This window comes from Mytilus californianus, unplaced genomic scaffold (genome assembly GCF_021869535.1).
Source record: "Mytilus californianus isolate M0D057914Y unplaced genomic scaffold, xbMytCali1.0.p SCAF_7, whole genome shotgun sequence".
Taxonomy (NCBI): Eukaryota; Metazoa; Mollusca; class Bivalvia; order Mytilida; family Mytilidae; genus Mytilus; species Mytilus californianus.
In genome coordinates, this window is record NW_026262723.1 from 87,456,310 (window position 1) to 87,473,952 (window position 17,643).

The 17,643-nt window shown below is 32.7% G+C and overlaps 1 protein-coding gene and 1 long non-coding RNA gene across 3 annotated transcripts in view; one reads left to right on the forward strand and one right to left on the reverse strand.

Annotated features, from left to right (window-relative positions):
* The window catches only part of LOC127709837 (cleavage and polyadenylation specificity factor subunit 4-like), a 34,743-nt gene that overhangs the window by 6,387 nt on the left and 10,713 nt on the right, over nucleotides 1–17,643 (reverse strand). The window lies entirely within an intron of this gene.
* Nucleotides 6,222–10,709, forward strand: LOC127709838 (uncharacterized). 2 transcript variants are annotated; one of them, XR_007985780.1, is made up of 3 exons: nucleotides 6,222–6,239; nucleotides 9,652–9,728; nucleotides 10,302–10,709. It is a non-coding gene; the product is annotated as an uncharacterized LOC127709838 (long non-coding RNA). The 2 variants fall into 2 exon arrangements; XR_007985779.1 differs by lacking the exon at nucleotides 6,222–6,239 and adding an exon at nucleotides 6,651–6,908.

A 17,643-nucleotide genomic window follows, 5' to 3' on the forward strand; every position in this document is an offset into this window, starting at 1 on the left:
GTATATTCATATACATGTATCTATATATATATATTACAATAGACTTTGATTGCATTGTTCCATTATAAATCAAAGCGCGAAAGCGCTGTAAAGGCATTTAATTACAGGTTGTGTGTATTTTTAGTCCAGTTATATCATTATCTTGCATAGTACAGTGTACTTATCAGAGGAGGCTTTCAGTATTTAAGATTAAGAGTTCTCTAATGATATTGAACAAGCTTTATGAATGTCATATTCTGAGCACTATATGAAGGCGATTGTTCTCACTTGTTTATGAACTAGTGCATTATGATCAGTTTGTACCTTTTTTATCTATATTTATAGTCAAATTAGTTATCAAAGGTACCAGGATTATAATTTAATACGCCAGACGCGCGTTTCGTCTACATAAGACTCATCAGTGACGCTCAGATCAAAATAGTTATAAAGCCAAACAAGTACAAAGTTGAAGAGCATTGAGGACCCAAAATTCCAAAAAGTTGTGCCAAATACGGCTAAGGTAATCTATTCCTTGGATAAGAAAATCCTTAGTTTTTCGAAAAATTCAAAGTTTTGCAACAGGAAATTTATAAAAATGACCATATAATTGATATTCAAATACATGTTCTGTTTAAAATAGTTAGGCATTTTCTTTTTTAGTAATAAGTAAATGTTATCAACTGTATTTTATTCAACTCTGCAAATGTGGTTTGTTACTGGTAAGTATGGATGATAGTTGTTTCATTTGCAATCGTAACACATCTCCTTATTTATATAATGATCTATATTCAACGACCTCAGGTACAAAAAAAATGTATGTAACTAAACTATGATGGGAAACCTTTGACCTCTTTCTTTTATATAAACTTTTGATTTGGTACCATAGAACTATGTAGAATAAATGAACATTGCAACATATATCAACTCTTTCAATGACAATACTTTTTTTAGAAACTATAACTCCAAGCAAAATTATAAAGTAATTTATGAATGAAAAAAGGAGTTCTTAATTAAGAAATAAACTGATTCGCTGAGCGCAGCTGGATACACCCGCAGAGGTCCAACCCTGATCAGTTGGGGCAAAAATTTACACAATATTCAAGCTTGATACAGGTCTGAATTTGGATTGTAATTAAATATTTGACATATTATAGTTTCTGAATAAATGTAGTCAAAGAACTTGAAATCGGTTATATGAATTGAATTTATATTCAATTGAAGATTTCTTGCTGTTGTGCAATACACTGTGCTGTTGCGCAATACTTAATAAATCTGTTGCCAGACTATAAACAAATAAAGTTCAATTTCTTCTCAATGTCATATTTGAAATTTATGAAAATCAATAGGGAGATTACATCAATAGCTATAAATAATTCACCAAAGTTTCATGTGAACTGATTAAAGCATTTTTGAGTTGTTGTCCAAAAACTGGAAAATCCCCCCTTTTTTAATGAATAAAACCCCATAACTCAGAAATGTAAAATATGAAATTTATAAAATTCTAAAGGGAGCTTACGGATTGATAATTTAGTCTTAGATGCAAGATTTTTATCAGTTGTTAGTGGCTTTGAACTAGCTGTCAGTAACTGCGAGTACTCTCAGATCTGTACTTAGTGTCTTTTTGTTGTTTGGATGTACAACTACCCGACCACGTCCACTTGTATTTGCATTTATCCATCTGATGAGTTAAGCCTCTTTCAACTGATTTTTATAGTTTGTTCTTATATTGTACTGTTTCACCACTGTCCCAGGTTAGGGGGAGGGTTGGGATCCCGCTAACATGTTTAACCCCGCCACATTCTGTATGTACATGTATGTGCCTGTCCCAAGTCAGGAGCCTGTAATTCAGTGGTTGTCGTTTGTTTATGTGTTGCATATTTGTTATATTCGTTCATTTTTTGTACATAAATTAGGCCGTTAGTTTTCTTGTTTGAATTGTTTTACATTGTCATTTCGAAGCCTTTTATAGCTGACTGTGCGGTATGGGCTTTGCTCATTGTTGAAGGCCGTACTGTGACCTTAACTGTTAATTTCTGTGTCATTTGGTCTCTTGTGGAGAGTTGTCTCATTGGCAATCATACCACATCTTCTTTTTTATATTTACATCAACAGATATAAACAATTCACCAAAGTCAAGGTGAGACAACAAAACTTAGTTGTAAGATCTCTGAAATGTTTTACACGGTACGAGTTTTTCTCATTGTTGGAGATTGTACGGTGACAGTTACACCTGTAACTGCTTAAACCCATTTCTTATGCACTTTAGTTCGATAAACTCACTGAATATCATACCACATCTCCTTATTTTTATATGCATTACAATTTACATGTACATGTAATTGTAAAAATATATATATATCAGAACAAAATTCATTGCGTCACTTTTATTTATGCATCCTTTGGTACAATACAAGTTCTAAAATTACACAACATAAAACAACTAAATGTTATTTCAGATGAAAGTTTTGTTTCAGTTCCATTCATAGGATTTATTAGAATTTTGTATGTTTTGCCAAGTCCAATAATTCGCTCTATGTGCACGTGTTAATTGGAGACTTTTCTATCCCGTATAAGAGTTTTGGAACTAATTCTGTTTCTTTTTTGGAAAAAAGTTAGCAAACAAATCTTGCACATTTAAACCTTTGTCTGCCATCACACTATCACCTGGATCACATAATTGAACTATTCTACATCTTTCAACCATTTCATAGTCACTGGTACAACCAACATATGCATTAGAGACATAGTTGACTAAACCGATGCAGGACGTGACGGCCATACTGCCATGACGTCCATAGGATGAAACGGCCATACCCCGAAAAGATGAAACGGCCATATGTCAAAAACGGCCATACTTTGTGAAGACGTATCGTCCATGGTTTTTTTTTTTTTATAAAGATGTTATATATGAATTATTTTGATACTTATAGATGGTTATTATAACTTTTAAATAAACTTTACTGTTTTTATATTATTTATCATGTTTAATTTTGTTATATCATTTGTTTACTCATTATATATATATCATAAATGAATGTGTTTAATCTAATAAAATATTAAAATATCATATTGTTTTCTAAATAATTTTTTGATATCTTGCGTATAACAAACAGAACAAAATGAACAAATATGAATGACTATATCCGAATGGGAGACTAATTTCTGTCTGCCTTACATCGCGTCAAAGAAAAAAAATATAATAGCCTTTCAAGACGTCATAATTATTTGGACTAGACAAATATAACTCGAACTTGATGAACTGCCTTCCTTAGAGTTAACCTTAACACTGAGTCCTGTTTTAAATTTCTATCACATTACAACAAAAATTATTCTTCAGAAATTGTTTATAACTGATAATGAAGAAATAATCAATATACTTACATAATATGGCCCCAACAAGTTGTAAACACGAGTGATGATGATCAAGCAAATATAATTTTTACAAGAATAAATAAGATCTCTTGTACAGAAAAAAATACTACAAAATCATATTAATGTTATTATTATGAATAAATACTTATTTTATTATTATATTTTATGTTATAGCCTCAATAAAAAAATTTTTTTAAAGTGTGGACGATACGTCTCACAATGTGTGGCCGATATGTCCCATGGACGATGTGACGGTATGGCCGACACATCCCATGGCCGTCATGGAAGTATGGCCGTCGCGTCTCGAAAGCGACTAAACCACCAGGTGTCGAACATTAAAGAATTTTCAGGGTTTCTGTTTTTATATGATGAAAAGGTTGCCTGAGCTCTAGGAGCTTTAGGTTTTATCACGGGATATTCTGTGCTGTCAATAATCAAGGATTTGTATAGTGAGAAGGATTGGAATCTCGTGGACTATTTGCATTGCCTGTATTGAAATAAGCTGCGTATGATGAGATTTTGCGAGATTTACCGTGATGCATCTCGTTAGTCGTTTTTCGTCCACCATTACAAGTTGAATTTTTGTCATTTCCAGGGGCGTGTTTTATTGGTCTCTTCTGCACATCTCCAGAATGTCTTCTGGTGAAGTGTCCAAAAAAATGAATCTGGATCTCTTCTGGAGATATTCTACGGAAGATCAATAAAACAAAAATTCAATTTGCCGTCGAATATAGCAGATTTTTGTTATGTTGGATGACATATCAAATGAAGTTTACGATGATTTTATAGAAAATTAAGATACGTCCGGTAGACATGACTGTAAAAGTGTCCTCTGTTCGTGACATTTTTCTTTGTTCTTTCCTCTTACTCAATTTTGCTAGACAAATCAGGCGTAAACCCCCACTATTTGATTTTTAAGAATAATCTTAAACTGCACAAAAATTCGTCAATGTTTGTCTCGAATATGATCAAAAAGGACATCTTGTCTATCCATTTTTTTTAAAGTAACCAAACTGGATTATTTTTGTATAAAGCAAAGATATCGGAAAATTCTCAAAATCATTTTTCTCTGGTGGTCCTTTTAGAAAATCTTCTGTTCCTAACTATTATTTCTATTGCTTAATTTCGATGGTCAAAACCTTCGGACCACCACTTTTCAAGAAAAATATATGGATCTATATGCAAGTATACAATGTATACCAGACATTTTTCTCAGACTGTTTTTTCTTCTTTTTTTTTTTAGTAAATCCGTTGGTTGTGTACTGATTGATACTTCAGTCTGGGAGAACAAGATTTATTTTAGTACTATAGTACTATAGTTGTAATATTTTAGCTTTGAACAAACTTCCAGTAATTGCAAATACTCTTATTTCGGTGCTTTGTGTCTATTGTCTTAATGTAAGTTTTTTTGTGTGTGTCTCGTACCGATCTTTTGAGTTAATCTAATTGCAATTGATTTGTGCAGGTTGTTCTTATATTGTACAGTTACACCACTGTCCCAGCTTCGGGGAGGGTTGAGCGCTCACAAACATATTATTGTACTGTTACACCACTGTCCCAGGTTAGGGGGCTGGTTGTGCCGGATCCCGCTAATATGTTTAACCCCGCCACATTCTGTATGTATGTGCCTGTCCCAAGTCAAGAGCCAGTAATTCAGTGGTTGTCGTTTGTTACATATTTGTTTTTCGTTCATTTTTTTGTACATTAATTAGACCGTTAGTTTTCTCGTTTGAATTTTTTTACATTTGTGATTTCGGGGCCATTTATTGCTGACTATGCGGTATGGGCTTTGCTTATTGTTGAAGGCCTTACGGTGACCTATAACTTTTAATTGCTGTGTCATTTGGTCTCTTGTGGAGGGTTGTCTCATTGGCAATCTTCGTTTTTATATCAACCCTGCCATATTCTTTGTGTGCCTGTCCAAAGTCAGGAGCCTGTAGTTTAGTTGTTGTCGTTGGTTCATGTCTCGACTCATATTTGATATTTTGTAAATTTATGTATAATTAGGCCGCAAGTTTTTTCGTTTGAATTGTTTCTCACACTTTTCACGTCGGGCCTTTTGACAGTATCGGGTTTTGTCATTGTTGAAGGCCTTAATTGCGGTTGCCCTGTAATTGCTTACATCCACTTCATATTTGAACTCCGGTGGATAGTTGCCTCATTAGCAATTATACATTTCTTCGTTTTTATTTATTTACCTGACTTTTAAACTCGTGTTTCCTGAACCGAGTCCTGAACATGCATGACATATTTGTCACTGGGCGTTAAAAATTAGCAACAAACAATCAATCAATCTAAACTTGTGTTAAATAAGAGGAAAAACCATTTGATATTCATTCATTTATTGGGATGGGGGGTAGGAGGATTTCATATATGAATATGGTTGGCTGGTAAGAGCTGAAAAATAGGCATAATTAGCGACAGATTAAAATAGTTAATAATGCCCTCTTCCCTTCCTTCATCTATAAATTTAAACTGACCACCACGGAATAGCCCAACTTAGTGTTGAAAGTAGCGTTAAACACCAATCAATCAAAATCCCTTCCCTAGAATATCAAATAGCCGTCCCTTAACTGTTATTGTCCGTGTAGTTCATATATTTATCCAGCTTATCGTCCTACAGGGATGTCCTACTAAGACTGTCATACCATAAAAACGTTTATAACACAGCTCACATTCTAATATATCTGCATTCATAAATTTATTAATGTCATTTAGACTAAACGACGCCATGTTTGTTATGTGCCTCTGCCGTCTAAACTACCTATCAAAAAAGAAGAGGTGGAAGAGAGCCAGAAGATCTTCCCTATGCAAAAAAACAGAAATGGACCTCTTCTGGCTCACTACCGAAGAACAAAAAAACACGCCCCTGATAAACTCGGCGTTTTGTAAGTATACTATAACAAAATTACATGATGTGATACTTTTAAATGTAAGTTTATGACAGTTCTGATTCAAAAAACATTTTATATCTTTACAAAACACATTGTCTGCATCTAAATATACTATGCATTTTATCTATTGGTCATCGTAATAATCCCGCCCAAATAGGCAGTCCAAACAACAACTTTAATCTCAATCTCCTCCTTCATAATACGGAATTGTGTTCAGAAACTTGAATTATATGAAATAAATGTGTGTGGTGCGTGCATATTATAAACTATATAGTGTAAGGAGCTTTCGTTGTTGTTATTTTAATGGTTATTTCAGACCAACCGTCAAAAATCGTCCCGCGTCAGTGCAAAAAAAAGTGGACTGATAAAATATCAATAAAGTGCCACAATCGGTCGATTTCAACACTAAAACTTAATTATATCAATTTATCATAGTTTATTTGTTGTACTTTCTAAAACATTTGGCTTGCAAAATGATAACGTGTGATATTATCATATTTTCAAAATACCGCTACGGTTACTAGATGCATCCAAAAGTCGTTATAATGGGCGGGACCAAATTAACATAAATAAACTTCCTGTAGTCACTCGAACGTGATGAAAAATGTTTACAGTAGAATACATAGTTTGCATCTGTCGTTTCATGGACATTTACACCAAAAGGTATTGCTTTTTCCTTTAGAATTGATATGAAAATGTACTGGGAAATTCCTTTATGCCTTCAAGGGTTTACAGAACCCTGCTTACGTTCACCACATCAACTGAGTATATCATAGTCATACTGCACATAGGCTGACTTAGTGTCAAATGTACTAAATGGTTTGAATCATATTTATGTAATAGACAACAAAAAGTTAGTATAAATGGTACTGAATCTGATTTAAGATATATTACATGTGGGGTACCACAAGGGAGTATTTTAGGACCACTATTATTCTTATATTATGTTAATGACATGTCTATAAGTATAAGTAAAGACTGTAAAATTTTATTATATGCTGACGATAGTACCATACTATATTCTCATAAGAACCCAGAAGTTATATCTGAGAAACTGGGTAAGGAACTTGAATCTTGCAGCAAATGGCTTATCGATAATAAATTATCACTTCATTTGGGGAAAACAGAAACTATTCTGTTTGGGTCAAAACGTAAATTGTCTAAAATTCGTAACTTTGATGTTACTTGTAATAATCACACAATTTCATCTCAAAATTGTGTGAAATATTTAGGCCTGAATATTGATAATTCTCTTTCTGGAGAAAAAATTTTAAATAATATTATTCAAAAGATAAATTCAAGATTGAAGTTCCTATACAGACAGGCCAAATGTTTATCAGAACAATCTAGAAAGACTTTAGTTACAGCTCTAATTCAATGTCATTTTGACTATGCCTGTTCTGCATGGTATGCTGGTGTCAGCAAAAAATATAAAGATAAGTTACAAGTATTACAAAACAAATGTGTTAGATTTATAAAAAATACTGGATATAGATCAAAAGTTGACCATAATGTATTGAATAGTATTGGTTATGTTAATATTGAAAATCGTGTTAAATAATTGAGATTAAACCATGTTCATAATATCTATTACCATCATTGTCCTAATTATATGTATACAAATTTTACAAAGGTGAGACATCTTCATCATCATTTCACACGAAATAGTGAATATAACTTCTGGGTTCCACCAGTAAAGAGTCAACAAAAAGATACATTTTATTTTAATGGCATACAAGATTGGAATATGTTGCCAAATAATGTTAAAAAAATAAAGAAAATAAAGGATTTCAAAATTAGTGTTAAAGAGTACTTGACCAAAAGTTATAGTGCGGCCTCATCAGACTTCTTTTTATATTATTAAACTCATTTTTTATTCAAAATATTCTTATATGAATTTTTTATGTCATATTAATTTGTGTGATATCTTTTTTGTATGTCGAAACTATAAGCCGTTTACATGAAGGGACCCCATTGGAAACAAGCTTTAAAGCTTTCATGGGTTATCCCTGATAAAATATCAGCAAATTTTTTCCATGCAGTTAAAGATTATCTACACTCATAAAATACCATTATATTTTACAAAGTATGTGTTAGTAATGTCTTTATGTATCGTATATAATGAGTATTGTATTAACTCATATGCTTGATATTTTATTGAATAAAATATTATTATTATTATTATAGGCTACTGTCATAGGTGATAGCATATTTTGGCAGTAGTATAAAGTGAAAATATATGGACACTATTAATTTACAAGTTAAAGGCATGTTCTTACTATCATATATTAAGACTGTCTATCTCTCCAATTTTTTGGTATTCCTCAGGCCTGTACTAAAGATAACAGGAGATAGTTACATTTGTATTTATATACGTGTATATATGTGCTTAAAAGCGTGGGGGATAAGGGTACGATTTCAGTGCGACTATTTCAGTTAATGAAATAAAAAATATATATTGCCGTCTTCAGGATAAATCACAAGCGCTCGTCCCAGACCAGTACAATTTTTCTAACTGCCCAAATGAATAAAAAGAAATTTTATGAAAGACTATTTTTCAGGCTTTGTTGTCAAAAAGTGTTCCACAATACACAAAATTTCTTAACACTCATAAACAAAAACCAAAAAGAAAAGAACGGTCCATTCACATGTACATGTATGGAGAATTTGAAAGTAAAATTAGGCACTTCATCAAGGAGCAGTTATAAACTCTCAGCTCACTACTAAAAACTCTTCATACATGTATTGTCAGGACTCTTGGGCGTCTGGGTTCATCATTTGAAATATAAAGAAATACCAAAATAGTCAAAAATTTTATGTTGTCATGGTCAAACATTTGATATTCTTGGGATGGCTACATGTCTACTAAAGTACATAATTAATCCTTGTTACCCCAATACAATCAACCGGTTATGTACTTGTATAGGATGCATAATGTGCCAATGCGGACTTTAAAATTCTGAACTTTTTCTGACCAGACTCCATATTCTACATAAATTCATGTCTTGTATTTTATTATTTTTGTGATGTATTATGAACTGTGTTACTTTGTTAATGTTCATATATATATATATATATATATATGTATACCATAAAACCCACGATAACTGGATTAATTTCAATAAAATACATATCCCAGCATTATTATAGTGAACATGTAAATTACATCTGTTTACATGGTTTAAACAGTAACAGATTATACATAACCCAGCAGTGACGAGTGCCCAATTATTTGTTTTTAAATTACTGCAAAATTCTCTAAATGTTATTTGATAAAAAATAATTATTTAGCTTTTATATATGGACAGCTAGGAGAGTAGCTTACTCTTGATACATAAGTAATAAAATTTCAGTTACTGTGTATAATTGTTTAACATCATATTTGCATTAAGTTTTTTACTTTCAGATGTGAAAGATATTTTGTGTTCTAATAGTACTTCTCTCTGAAGACAATAGTTGGTTATGGCTGTGGATAATAATCAGGTAACTACATTATTAAATATATAAAATAATACTGATACCAGAATTACTTTAAAATCATTATATTCAGAATTTGTGCAAGAATCATACCAGTGTGCCACATCTCTTAATATTTTTACAGAAATTCTTAAGTTGAATTCTAGCCAGCTCTGACAGCTTTCAGCATTAGTACTAGTACTGCCACAAAATGTAATTTTTAGATTCTTATTCGTTTTTAATTTGTAGTAGGCAGGTGTATTTTGTTTTACATGTAATTTATTATTTATTTTGCTTTGAAATTAAATGGATTAATATTATAATTTTACAATATGGAAAATGTCAGGGCTATTCCAGAAAAAAATGTATGGGGGGGTTGGAAGGCACTTTATATTAATAATACTTGGGTGATGGGTATCAGAGCAACTTTTCACACTATAATGCACTATGATTCTCAATTACAATTGTCTGGGTTGTGGGTGCTGACAAAAACTGCCTTCCAACCCCCCCATACATTTTTTTCTGGAATAGCCCTCAGGGAAACCCTAATTATATTTTATGTATTTTAGTCTTTCAAAAAAAAATGTTTGTTATTTTCAGGATACCAAAGTTAAAGAAAGGAGATATGTTTCTTTGTGGTGAAAGTGCAAGAAATAACAACATATTCTGACTTACAAAATGATCACTCATACTGCATGCAATACAGGGAAAAGCATCAAACCAAGCCTCTAGAAGACATACATTTGTAGAATGTATTTTCTATGATGTACACGTCGCAGAGGATACTTTATGTTCCAAAAATTCAAATACAAATTGTGTCAGCTCCTGTGACAAACTTAAGACGGAAGTTAACCAGAGTATGAAATCACCATTATCAATATGTAAAATCCAACCAGTGACTATATATTTATTCAAATAGTGTCATGAATGGAATTAAAAAAGGACTTGGAAAATTAACATGTTTTAATATTGCTTTGTGTGTTAATAAAATTTGTCAGCAAGAACAAACTTCTTTTATTACAAGACATCCAGAATACATGTCTTCATACATGTCATAGCAGGTACCAGCATTTCTGTGGTTGGGTGTTCCCAGATAGTTTAGTTTGTAACAATGTTCCATTTTTTGGTCTTTCATGCTTGGTTCATAAGGAATGTAAAAAAATATTTCATGTGGGTATAAAAATAAGGAGATGTGGTACGATTGCTATTAAGACAACTATCATGAGATCAAAGGACAAGGATGTAAACGAATACAGGTCAGTGTTCACTAAGATAGGTTTTCTAGGTACAATGTAGGTACTTTTTGAAAGTGGATAACCAATGGATTTATTGGGTCAATGGGATGAAGGTGGGGTGATGTGGGAATGAATATTTTAGCTTGGTGAGAATTAGTAGAAGAAATAATGTTGCCCGTTCAAGATGAAAATGAATAAGCTGCTGCATTTCTGCCTCACATTAAGCATGAAAAATTATGTAAAAAGTGAAAATGAAGCTATGTGACATAAACAATCTGAGCAACAGATAAACATGAAATAATATTGACTATTTTTGAATAATCTGTCCAAGAGAAATCCTCCTGCCTTACCCCCTAAAATGAAATGATTGTCCACTTATATATGCTCTTAATGCTAATAAAAAATGTCAAATCTTTACCAATATAAAAAAAAGAAGATGTATGAATGCCAATGAGACAACTATCCATCAAATTCAAATGAAGTGGATGTAAACAATTATAGGCAACTGTACAGCCTTCAACAATGAGAAAAACCCATATTGTATAGTTGTCTCTAAAAGGCCACAACGTGAAAAATGTGAAACAAATTATGAGTAGGCACAATAAGCAGATAACCCATCAAAGTTATTCGTAAAATGCTATTAGTTGCTTGTGTTACTAATGTGTTTCACAAGTGAAATTTACTTGTACTTGCCATGGGTACAACCATTGATTTTAGGATATGAATGATACATTCATTGTTGAAGAACCTACATCAACTGTCAAGATGAAGAACAGGAATAAAAGCCATGTTCATTGATAATTTTCTATGTTTTCTATGTATTGGGTGCGATTTAGTCCCATGTACATGTACATTTACTCCATATCATTTCAGTTTCTATTTTACTGTTGTTTATAATCATGAACTTATTTTTAACTTCCTGCCAGTCCTTCAATGAACTCAAACCTCTATAGTTCCAGTTACAACTCATGTATTTGCAGTTTGAACAGACGAGAATTCTTGTAAATCAATGAATTCATTTAATTTCTCATTTGTTACGGACCTTACATTTGTACATGTATATTGATTCTGTTAAATTTATTCATAACTTAACTATGATGAAAAATCAACATACAGATATTGTATGGAGACTGAATATTCTTGAAGACTGTATGATTTCCTCTAACTGTCAACATGGTCAATGCTCGTGTGGTAGTTGGGTTAGTTTCATATACTAGAAGAAAGGACAAAGACAAGCTGCGAAAATAAATAGTTGTTTTGACCTTCTCTTTTGGGTTATCTTAAACAGCTATTACAAGTATCATAAAGATGTGTTGGGCTACTCAAATAACATTCACAAGAAAAACAACAACATAATTACGATAATTTTCGGCAAAGATCTGCCAAATGTAAACGACTATCAAAGTTTATTTTCCAGCTTGAGAGAGGTCCTCAATATGACATATTCAGAAGGAATCGTGATATCTTTGCGAATTAAAACAAAATATTGATCAAAGATGCTAAAACAAACTAAACATAACACATACAAGTCAGAAATGATTATCTTGCAATACACGCTGTTCGACCGGATATTTACTAACAAGCGCGTATAAATTTATAGTGGCGAGTACGCAACATCTCACGATACGCGAGAAGTGTCGATATACCGCGAGATTCCAATCCTTCTCACTATACAAATCCTTGCAATAATAATCCAAGTCGTAGGAAACTTTAATTTGAAGTTGGATGGCGAAAAATACCTGACTAAACCACTAGATGGCCAAGTGTTAGCCTCACACCACTGTTTAGACATAAAAACAATCCATGTATACACAATATTCTTAACACTAGATTCAATCTAGAATCTAGACAGTTCAAAGTTGGTTGTATAATGCCTCAATTTCATCAAAGTCATAAAAAAACTGATTTTCAACTGACACCCTTTCAATTTGAAAATATATGTATCTCAAACAATGTGCTGTTGGACCAAGTGTAGTCAAAACAAATAAAAATTTAGTATACAACTCTAAACCGGTATAAAAATGCATGGTTGTGTCACGTGTCTTCATTTCAAAATTCTCTGCTGAAAACATAGGCATTGATGGTGTTTGCGTAATTCCATCTGTGAAGCTCAACATTAGCTCGGCAGTTGGTGGTGGACAGTCATAAATCCTTTCTGCAGTATGAATGACTTCTTCAGGAAAACCAACTTTACAATCAAAACTTTCCTCTAGATTTCTACTACAATATTCATCAAGTTAAGTTCTTTTGTTTTCACAGGAAACTGCCCTGATTTTTCTTTTTGCAGACGATTCAGTCTCTTGCTTGGTCCAGGAAAATAGGCTGGGAATGGCAGTAGACTTAAGTCTCTGTATGGTGGGTTTGCGCCCTGAAAAGGTTATAAAACATTAATTTTTTGATTACTAAATGAACTTCCATTAGCAATGTATACTTTGTACTACCTGGCGAAATATTAACTAGATTTATTCATTACAATCTGGATAAAACTATGTTTGCCTGATTCAATGTATGTTATGTAAATCCAAAGGACAAACAATGAGAGACTTATGCAACAAACGTACATTGTTTGTACCTAAATAACTATAATATAGATGAGAGCATGTCATTGTTTTGTTCCTGTTAACATTGTCATTGATATTTTTCAAGAAAGTCTATGAGGCATAGCTTATGCATTCCTGTCATTACTACATTAGCATAATTACTGCTAAAATAATTCTCAGTATGATATACCTTTTGTAAGAAATCATTATAATTGTAGCAATCACCAAAATATCTCAAACAGATCACATTGAATCGTAATCCAAAAAATTATGACGTCTTGAATTAACCACCCCCTTTTATTCTAAAACGATAATTGCAGTTGTAAACAGACTTTGGTTTATTCGCATGGCGATTACATATATAACTATATATTTCAAAAAGAAAATAGAGTTTTACCATGAATAGTTTCCTGCACGTAGTCTTTTTCAGTAAAACGTGCCTTGCAAACAACAGCTGATTGAGATGGACTCCACGATTTCATTGTGTTCTCGTCCAATCTGCGTATGGGCCATGGCGTTGATCCAACTTTTCCTTCTTTTTAAGTCATTTGGAAATGCATGTCCTCCTCTTAAATGACATCAAGGTACACAAAAACAAGTACTTGGCATCGTTAATTAAAAATGTAACTGAAATAGTTGCACAGTGCAGAAACCGGAAGTTGAGGAACAGGATCGGCTACCACGGCACCACCTATTCAGGAACGATAATTTGCTACTTTATATAACTGCGAAATAACAATAACGTTAGACGGGTTCACGTGCATAAACAGAAATGCTCTTTAAATTGTATAATATAATTCATGTTCAGTCGACCTTTAATTATTATATCAACGACTTATAAACATCTCGATTGCAGATAACACTCGAAATTAACACGAGCTCTTTCCACACGGAATTCAAATAATTCTAGTTTGTCAATCGGATGACTGCTTATAATGCAAAATACAAATATATCAAAAGTTTTTAAAACTAACAAAACACAATGATCGTTTCTCTATTTCCCAATGTAAATGAAATGAAACAAAAAACATTTTATATCACAATAAGAAGAGGAGAGAATTCAACATTTCCGGATCTACTTGGAGCCTAATGACCCCCCACGTAGATAAGATGGATGTCGCGGAAGGAAAGATAAACCCGGCAACCAGAAAGGCATTAAAGCACTGCCTTTAAAAAAATCGGCGAAACATCATTACTTTGAAGCTTTCAACAACAGTTAACCTGATCACTTACTAAAATATATAGCGTTGAATATTTTCATATTTCAATTTTCTGGTATCATTGTGTTTTAATTTTACTTATTTATATAAATATGTGTGTTTTGTTCTAATTTCTTGTCATTAAGATTCATTCAAATAATTAACACGTTTTGACTAATGATAGCCTATATGTAAAAAAAAAAATAACTAATTTGTAATTCCAAATTTCATTTAGTAAGATTTATTCACCCATTTAAACTCGTTCTTGTCCAGTAATAAATTCCTTGAACGAGTTTGAAAAGGGAAATAAAACCTGAAGATGGAAATTGTCATAATTTTCATGAATCAAGATTTGGTTTTGTATCAAACCCGTTCTTAAATGTATTTGATGCCGTACTTATCAAAATACGTTTTTCAAACAATCAAAGCCAGGGGCGTTTCTAGGATATTTGAAAGAGGGGGCGTAGAATGAAATCTGTTGCTGAGCGGAGTGAGGGGAAAAATTTTTTGGACCTTTTTTTTGCTAAAAAACATAAATTAATTGTGAAATGCACTAATGTAACGGTTCAATACAATATTAGCAGATTACGATAGTTTTTTTTTTTTTTTTTTGAAAAGGGTACGCCCTCACCTGGACCCGCCCCTGAAATCTCATATAGTAAGATTTTATTTCTCATTAAAATCGTTCTTGTTCAGTAATACAAGCCTTGAACGATTTCAATGTGAAAACAAATTCTGAATAAACTGCTTCGCAGAGCGCAGCTGGATACGACCAAAGAGGTCCAACCATGAACAGTTGGGGCAAAAATGGACACAATATTCAAGCTTGATACAGGTCTGAATTTGGATTGTAATTAAATTTTTGACACATTATAGGTTTCTGACACAGAATAAATGTAGTCGAAGAACTTGAAATTGGTTGTATGATTTGAATTTATATTCAATTGAAGATTTCTTGCTGTTGTGCAATACTTAGTAAATCTGTTTTCAGACTATATACAAAGAATTAGCAAAATAAATTGTGACCCCCAATTTTTTTCTTTGGAAAATTGACAATTTTTTAAATCTGGAGGGGAAAAAAATTGAACTCCCCAAAAAAATATTTTTTACCCCCAATTTTGAAGAAATTTTCTTTTTGTAAAATGTGGTACAAATTAAGAGACATCCGTACACTTAAACACAAGTTATTGTCTGAAAACTAGAAAAATGCTTGTTTTAGACCCTTTTTGGCCCCTAATTCCTGAACGGTTTGGGCAGTTAACCCCAAAATGAATCCCAACCTTCTACTTGTGGTATTGAACCTTTTGGTACAATTTCAGAGCAATCAAAATACTTATACACAAGTTATTGTCCTGAAACTAGAAAAATGCTTGTTTTGGCCCCTTTTTGGCCCCTATTTCCTAAACAGTTGGGACCATCACCCCCAAAACCAATCTCAACCTTCTTTTTGTGGTATTAAACCTTTTGGTTATATTTCATAGAGATCCATACACTTAAACTAAAGTTATTGTCTGGAATCCAAATGTATGATTTGAATTTATATTCAATTGAAGATTTCTTGCTGTTGTGCAATACTTAGTAAATCTGTTTTCAGACTTTATACAAAGAATTAGCAAAATAAATTGTGACCCCCAATTTTTGTCTTTTGAAAATTGAGTTTCTTTCTTTATACATAATTTAAAAGCAGTGTAAGGGAGGTAATCAAAACGTTGTGTTTGGATTACCTCTCTTACACTGCTTTTAAATTGTCTTAATTGTCCATTAACCAGGAAACCCTTGTTTTTCCCCCTTTTTTGCCCCTAATTTCTAAACGGTTTGAGCCATAACCCCCAAAGCAAATCCTATCCATCCCTTTGTGGTATGGAAACTTGTGGTATAATTTCAGAGAGATCCATACACCGTTCCACAAGTTATTGTCTGGAAACTAGAAAAATGCTAATTTGGGCCCCTTTTTGGCCCCTAATTCCTAAACTGTTAGGACCATAACCCCCAAAATCAATCCCAACCTTCCTTTTGTGGTTATAAACCTTGTGTTTAAATTTCATAGATTTCTATTTAATTAAAGTTATTGTCTGGAAACCAACTGTCTTCGGACGACGACGACGTGATACCAATATACGACCGCAAAATTTTTTGCGGTCGTATAAAAATGAATTTGTGGCCGTTTTCTTCTCCGTTTTCTGTCATTTATCATATTTTGGGTATTATTTCTAAACAATTTCTTGTAGGTCAATGTGTCTGACATTTCCCATTACAACTATTTTAAGCAGGTAATTTGAGCTCGAAATATTCTTTCTTTGCCAACTGTTTCAACACTTATCTACGAAACTGGCTAGAGGATAATGTCTGTCAGCCAAAAGTGCAGCTTAAACATGACCATTTATGGACAAACAACAATTGTGAGTCCATAAATCATGTATATTTAAGAAGGTCGTTGAGTGTTCAAGACTTTACTACCAAACTGATGAACATTGTACTTGTACAACTCATCGACTTGAAGCGGTCCCTATATGGAATGGGAAATCATGAACTTTTCGGTCCTTACAGAAAACATGTTGTATCCCATCAATGTTGGTTTTCTAAGACCCAGGAATAGCGAGAAAGACTATTTCAGAGACTGTTGAATGACACTAAGTCCGTTCAAACAAGACTAAGTCCTCATGCACAGAGACCAAAACCCCAGAAACTTGCACGAAAGCCAAACCAAAGAAAGAGACCAAGGACAGCACGTACGCAGCCAAGATATTAGACTTAGCAAAATCAAATTTAAAAAAAAACACTTGTCTGTCTTTTTATGGTTAAATAAAATATGATAATCAGTATACAATGTTTTTATTTATTAAGTTGATGTTGGAGAGAAGAAAAAAATCACAAAGAAAAGCAAAAACGAACTTGTAATACACAAATAGGCAACTAATAAAACAATATCAATTTTTATTTTCTTTATGAACTGCAGAACGCACAACAA